The following is a 6359-nucleotide window of genomic DNA, read 5'->3' as shown; positions in this document are numbered from 1 at the left end:
ATAACGGTGGCAGTTTATATTGTCATTAGACTTTGAAAAACAAATCCACACGAGACCGTTCACAAGACAACATGGACATCACCTGACAGAAGAACAAGCAACCAGATAGATCACTTTACGATCGGAGGATGTGGAGGAGATCCCTAATGGACATACGAGTAAAGAGAGGGTAAGGTTAATTGGTGGAGAAGAGATTGCAGGTAAGGATGGAGGGGTTCTGCTTGAAACCATGGAGGGAGGAGGGGATTGACCATGTATTCAGCTATCACCAACTGCTGGTTGCACACCTGGAACTCAAACTGAAAAAGACAGCAGTACCAGTGCAGAGATCCAAAATATTTGATAGACAAACTGCAGGACAAAGACTTTACAGGAACAATATAATATAAAGATACAAAATAGATTTGATGCATTGGAGAGGGAAAATGGGATTGCCTTTGCATCCATCGATGAAACCTGTAAAATAATGATGTATATACTTCTCCTGCCAAGAAGGTGATTGGAGCAAAACAAGCTGTAGAAAGATTACACAAAAAGAAGTAAAGAGTTGCAAGGATGGAGAAGAGGAAATACATTGACTACCTGGCTGGAGAATCAGAAACAGATGCTGAAAAGGGTGACACGGCAATAGTCTACAAGATTACCCGACAATTAACAGCAGATAGGAAGGGAGGTGATAAACCGGTGAAAGATAAACAGGGGAACGTTGTAACACCTGAAGTAGCTCAATTGTAAAGGTGGACAGAACATTTTAAGGATGTTTTAAACCGTGAGAGAGTTGGAGAGCAAGCTGATGTCGCAGCACCAACTGGAGGGGATCTATCTATTGACACAGGACCTGTTAGACAGTCAGAGGTGAAAGATGCCATCAAAAGTCTGAAGAGTGGAAAGCCACCAGGAGCAGACAACATGAAGTTGTGTGAAAAGATCACGATAGTTCGGGAAAGTTCTGCTACTTCTGGATATTGAACAATCTCGTGCAAACTATCAATTTATTGCGGTTACTGTTTATCGAGCTATACAGTAATTTCAAGTTGTCTTTAGAGGGAGAATCTTGAGATTTCTGACGTATAGAAAAAAAAAATCAATGCACAATCACATTGATGTGACAAATGCATTCATGTAGCAGATCGGTCCCCTTGCAATTTCCTTCCTTCCCACTCAACGCCGAAATAATAAACCCTGCTGCCTTGTCAATCAATGCGACATTTCTACCTGTATCAATCAATCAATGAATGCTACATTTTCACTTGAATCAATCAATGCTACATTTTCACCTGAATCAATCAATCAATGCTGCATTTCCACCTGTATCAATCAATCAATGCGACATTTCCACCTGTATCAGTCAATCGATCAATGTGACATTTCCACCTGTATAAATCAATCAATCAATCAATACTACATTTCTACCTGTATCAATCAATCAATCAATGCTACATTCCTACCTGTATCAATCAATGCTACATTTCCACCTGTATGAATCACTCAATTAATTAGTGCTACATTTCCACCTGTCAATCAATCAATGCTACATTTCCACCTGTATCAATCAATCTGACATTTCCACCTGTATCAATCATTACAACATTTCCACCTAAATCAATGCTACATTTCTACCTGTATCACTCAATCAGTCTGACATTTCTATCTGTATCAATCAATCAATGCTACAATGCCACCCGTATCAATCAATCCGACACGTATCAATCAATGCAGCAATCCATTTTAAATTCACTGCTGTAACACAACATAATGTGACAAAATTCGAGGAGTGTGAATACTTTCTGAAGGCACTGTACTATACCTGTCTTCGGAGCAGAGAGACAAAGTCGACATTTACACAAGGCATGCAAAACCATTCTCCCGTTTGGAAGAAGTTCATACAATGTGCTGCCACTGCAATACAGGTCATCTGCGAGTTTAGTACTGCTCCCCTTCTCCAAGAGGTTACCAAGGATGCGGCGCATGAGTTCTTCGAGTGCGGTTTCTGATCCAGACATTCCCATTGCGGATCTGGTATACATACATGTGTGTTTCACGGAAGGGTGTCGCTACACTGCAACACTTCATGGACTGGTGGGATAATGGAATTTGGTAGAAGGCACTCATGAGGTCGGTCGCAATCAGACACTTCCCCTTAGGAATGACTTTGCGGAGGATGGAATCTACATTTGGCATTAGAGAGAGCTGGAGCTTACTGTACAGGCCCACACCAGCAAAGGTTATGACGAAGCAAAAACCACCATTGGGATTTTTGATCAGGAATGAGGGATTCAGGTATTCTATGGTAATCCCCATGTCTTCTGTGCAGGCAAAGACTCCAAGTTTTTCCAGGTCATCAAACTTGTGTTGTCATTCTTTTGGGGCTTCATGGTCTTTATGGGTCTTGGCATTGTAAAGGGTCTAAGGGGTTTTCGGGGAATTAAAGGCTTTAATGTAATTCGTACACATTCTCACATTCCGTGCGGACAAACAGACAAACAAAGAAACAGATGCAAATACAATACCCTTTCCTCTGGCAAGGGTGATATTGTTGTGGATCCGGGGTTCAGGGTTCACCAAGAAGGGAGACTCCTCAAGCTCCTTCCTACCTCCGGCACGAAGGCCACCTACCATGGATAACTCTGCGGTCCAAAGGGCTGCGGATATTACACAGCCGTAGTCGTTTGACTTAGAATTACCGGCCAGGCAGGGTTACGCCTCTGATGTTTATGCGATACCTTTCCGTTCGCATGTCAACCTAATGATGGGCTACGCCTTCGGCACTGCACCTTGAATGACTGCCGAGTCGAACACGAAGTAGAGCGCCAGCTAATCAGATGAGTTAATCAGTTGGAGTAAAAAATATCACAGGCTAGAAATAAGTGCGGACTTTGCTCGACCAATGAAGGAATGGGCACTACGAACAGGATTAGAAGAACAAACACCAAGGGGAAATTTACAGGATGGGGAGCAAGGAAAAACATGTCGCACAACGAAGACTGATTTTATTCACAGCGGTAGTCAGCAAGCAAGGACATACATTATTCGTGTGGCACGGCAAAAAACATACAGTGATACAGATTCATGCAATAAAGAGACAAAGAATAGCTAACATGGGCTATTTATCTTACACAGTCTTACTTAGATTAACATGACAAGCACCATTGGAATCACTCTGCAGAAGGGCAGAAAAGCAAGAGAGTTAAGACAAGTTGATGTGTTGGTGACCTCTGGCTTACCCAGCACGAACAAATGGGCACGTGCTAGTCCAAGGTGCAGGGAAAGTAAGGGGGGGTAATGAAGAACAAAGGGGGTGTCTCAGTGCATGATGAAGAGGTGCGAGTGGGGTACAGTGTCGATGTTTAGAGTGAGAAAGACAGGGTGCAAGTCAGTGGTCGCTCTGAAAAGATCAGTTGTTCTGACTTTGCCCTCACCGAAAGCTCTTTTTGCATCCACACAGTAGACGAGTTTAAAAAAAGAGAGGGGGGAGGGAGAGAGAGAGAGGAAGGGAAGTGGAAAGGGGGGAGGGTCTCGTGGTCGGAAAGAGGGGTCGGGGTGGGAGAGAGAGAGGGAGAGGGTAGGATTAGGAGGGAGAGGGGTGAGGAATTCCGGGCAGATGTGACACCCTGTTTGTCATCCTTTCGAGTGATGTCATCCTTTGACATTGATGAATCTCCCTGCCTGTGGAATACTGGGATGACAGTTTATAGCTCGGTCGTGAATCAAATCCAGGTTACACAGAGTGCGCATACGTACCTCTCAGCTTTGCTGCCATGATGTGGCGATTCATTACTTCATAACTTGAAGAAGGCACCCCAAGTGGCTTCACCAAGCAACACATGAAATGGTTGGAGATTTTAAAAGCGAAATGTTTAATTTTTATTTGTATTTATCTATGCCAAACTGACGGTTCATATAATGGAAGAACAAAAAGGGGAATATCATGGAAAATTTAATTTCACATTTTGAACGAGCTAGCAACCACCTGTTGCACTGAGGAACACGTGGCCAAGAACGCACACGAGTGACCCCTGAACCTTGTTCAAGTCGATCGATATACAGTATTAAGTGACAGTGCGAATATTGTAGAACACTCGCCAAGTGCCTTAAGCACCCCAATAAAATGGATGATAAGAAACTGCTTGCTTCGCACACGATTAGCAATCACCAAACTGTCATATTAAACAAACACCCCCCGGACACGCCAAAAATGTCAACTCTGTCCGAATTGGACAAATGAACACTTTTTTTTCGGACTCGGAACTGTTTCTAAGTTTGATTCTGGAGCTTAAATTTCGGAAATCAGCTTAATTTAAAAGATTCTCATGGTTATCGTATGTGTGGAAATGAAATAACGCAATGAACGCTGCCATCTCCGGCATTTATAAGCATTGCAATGTACCCAGTGATTCATAGCTATTATGAACAGGCATTCAATAATATTGGTGAGCAAAGTGAAAGAAAAATAAATTATCGTTAAGACACCGCCCGGACACAACAGGAGACAAACACCACCCTGACGCATCCAGAGACAAACACCATCAGGACGCGTTTGGAGCGAAGCTGGCCAAAGACAAACACTGCCCGGACACGTCTGGAGACAAGCACCATCCAGACTTAACCACAGTCCGAATACATCCAGAGACAGAGACAGGAACAGAGAGAGAGAGAGAGAGAGAACATGTTATGCTTTATGAACACACGCACACACACACACACACACACACACACACACACACACACACACACACACACACACACACATATACACACACACACATGCTTGGCCAACATCAACAATTTTTCAGGAACCAGCGGGTTGGAGTCATGTGATTAACAAATACAGTACTTACTGTGTACAACCCAGAAACCTTGAAGAACTTTCACCAAAAATCAAAGTTGCATTCATGTAGACGTTTCAGGGATATGTTCACAAACATTTATCTTTATAAACAGCTGCGTGGAACAGGTGGGAAAAAAATTTTGGCTCGGTAATTCAGAAAACATTAATAGGGCAAAAGGCTCGGAAATCAGGTGTTATTTCACAACTCCCTCAGGGTGACGGAGCACAAACCACTCGCTCTGAAGTATGTGATGTGGCAAAAGCGTCCGCAGTGAGTGAACGATTCACTCAGAATGTCGTAGCGCGGTACCGCTTACGACAATGGGCGCTCTGCAAGTGCCTTAAGCACTTCAATTCAGTGATAGCAAAGGAATGGTTGGCCAGGCTGTTGCCAGGCCATGAAAGATCCCTTTACCATTAAAGCCGGTCTTCACCGCACATGCTGCAGTTAATTAAATAATAATAAATCTGCCATTTTACCTGCTCGTCTGTGCACGTGTCATGTGGTACATTGGTTCGGGGTCCGCGCAAACATGATAAATTCTTTTTTTTTTAAAACGTCCGTTTTTTTTTTAACCAGATTTGCTTTGATTCCCTGAAGAACACCTCCCGTAACCTCCAAAAATGTCGACACAGATCTGGCAGACGCTCTGGATAGGCAGTCCCTCTGGGGGACAGGGCACGAGGTCTAGCAGTGAATGTATTAAATCATGTAGCTCAATGAAACTGATAGATTTTGTCACATTCCGAAAAAATTTTGTTCATTCAATATAATTCTCCAAACAGTAGAAAAAGATCAGTTTAATGCTTCGGAAATTTCACATTTTCATATGTATTGAGAAGGAGGGAACATAACCTTGCCTCTTTAAAGTAAATAGGTATATCGGCCTAGTTATGACTCGTTATTTCTTTAAATTATCAGATTTCACAACAGATTTCGACAATTATTTAGTACGACGATATCCAATCCTCAAAACCGAAATAATATTTTGATGATATACTATAATTAGTCCGTGAGAGTAGATCATTGAAAATCGTATCATGTAATGCATGAAATCGCTCCAAGCTCTTAACTTGAAAACTATAGAACTTACAGAAGCGATGTATACAGCGATTCGTAGCTATGATGAACAGGCATTTGATAATACGAGTGAGGAAAGTGGAAAAAAAAAACTTTATCGTTAAGAAGTCGTTGTGGCCTGTTCCAAGTCAAGGCATAGTTGAGCAGGCCAAAAAACATGGCGGCTTCAGACCCCAGCGAGGTTACCCAGGAAACGCCTAACTGAAGAATCCAGAGAGCAAGGTAGCTGAGGATTACATGATGAAGGATATAATTAAATAAGACTGTTAATTTAATTCAAAATGGTTGTTTTAATTAACCCAAACATCCAATTTGCACTCTTACACTTCTCGTGTAGTAGATAGTAGAAAAGTCGTGCAAACTATGATACAAGCATCAAATTTGGCATTTCTGTTCTGCAGGGTTTTCTGATCAAATCTGCCTGATTGGCCATTTGAAAATCCAAATTTG

Source organism: Eptatretus burgeri, chromosome 2 (assembly GCF_056783735.1).
Source record: "Eptatretus burgeri isolate ZD-2024b chromosome 2, Ebu_testis_v1, whole genome shotgun sequence".
In the NCBI taxonomy this organism is placed as follows: Eukaryota; Metazoa; Chordata; class Myxini; order Myxiniformes; family Myxinidae; genus Eptatretus; species Eptatretus burgeri.
This window is presented reverse-complemented; position numbering follows the sequence as displayed.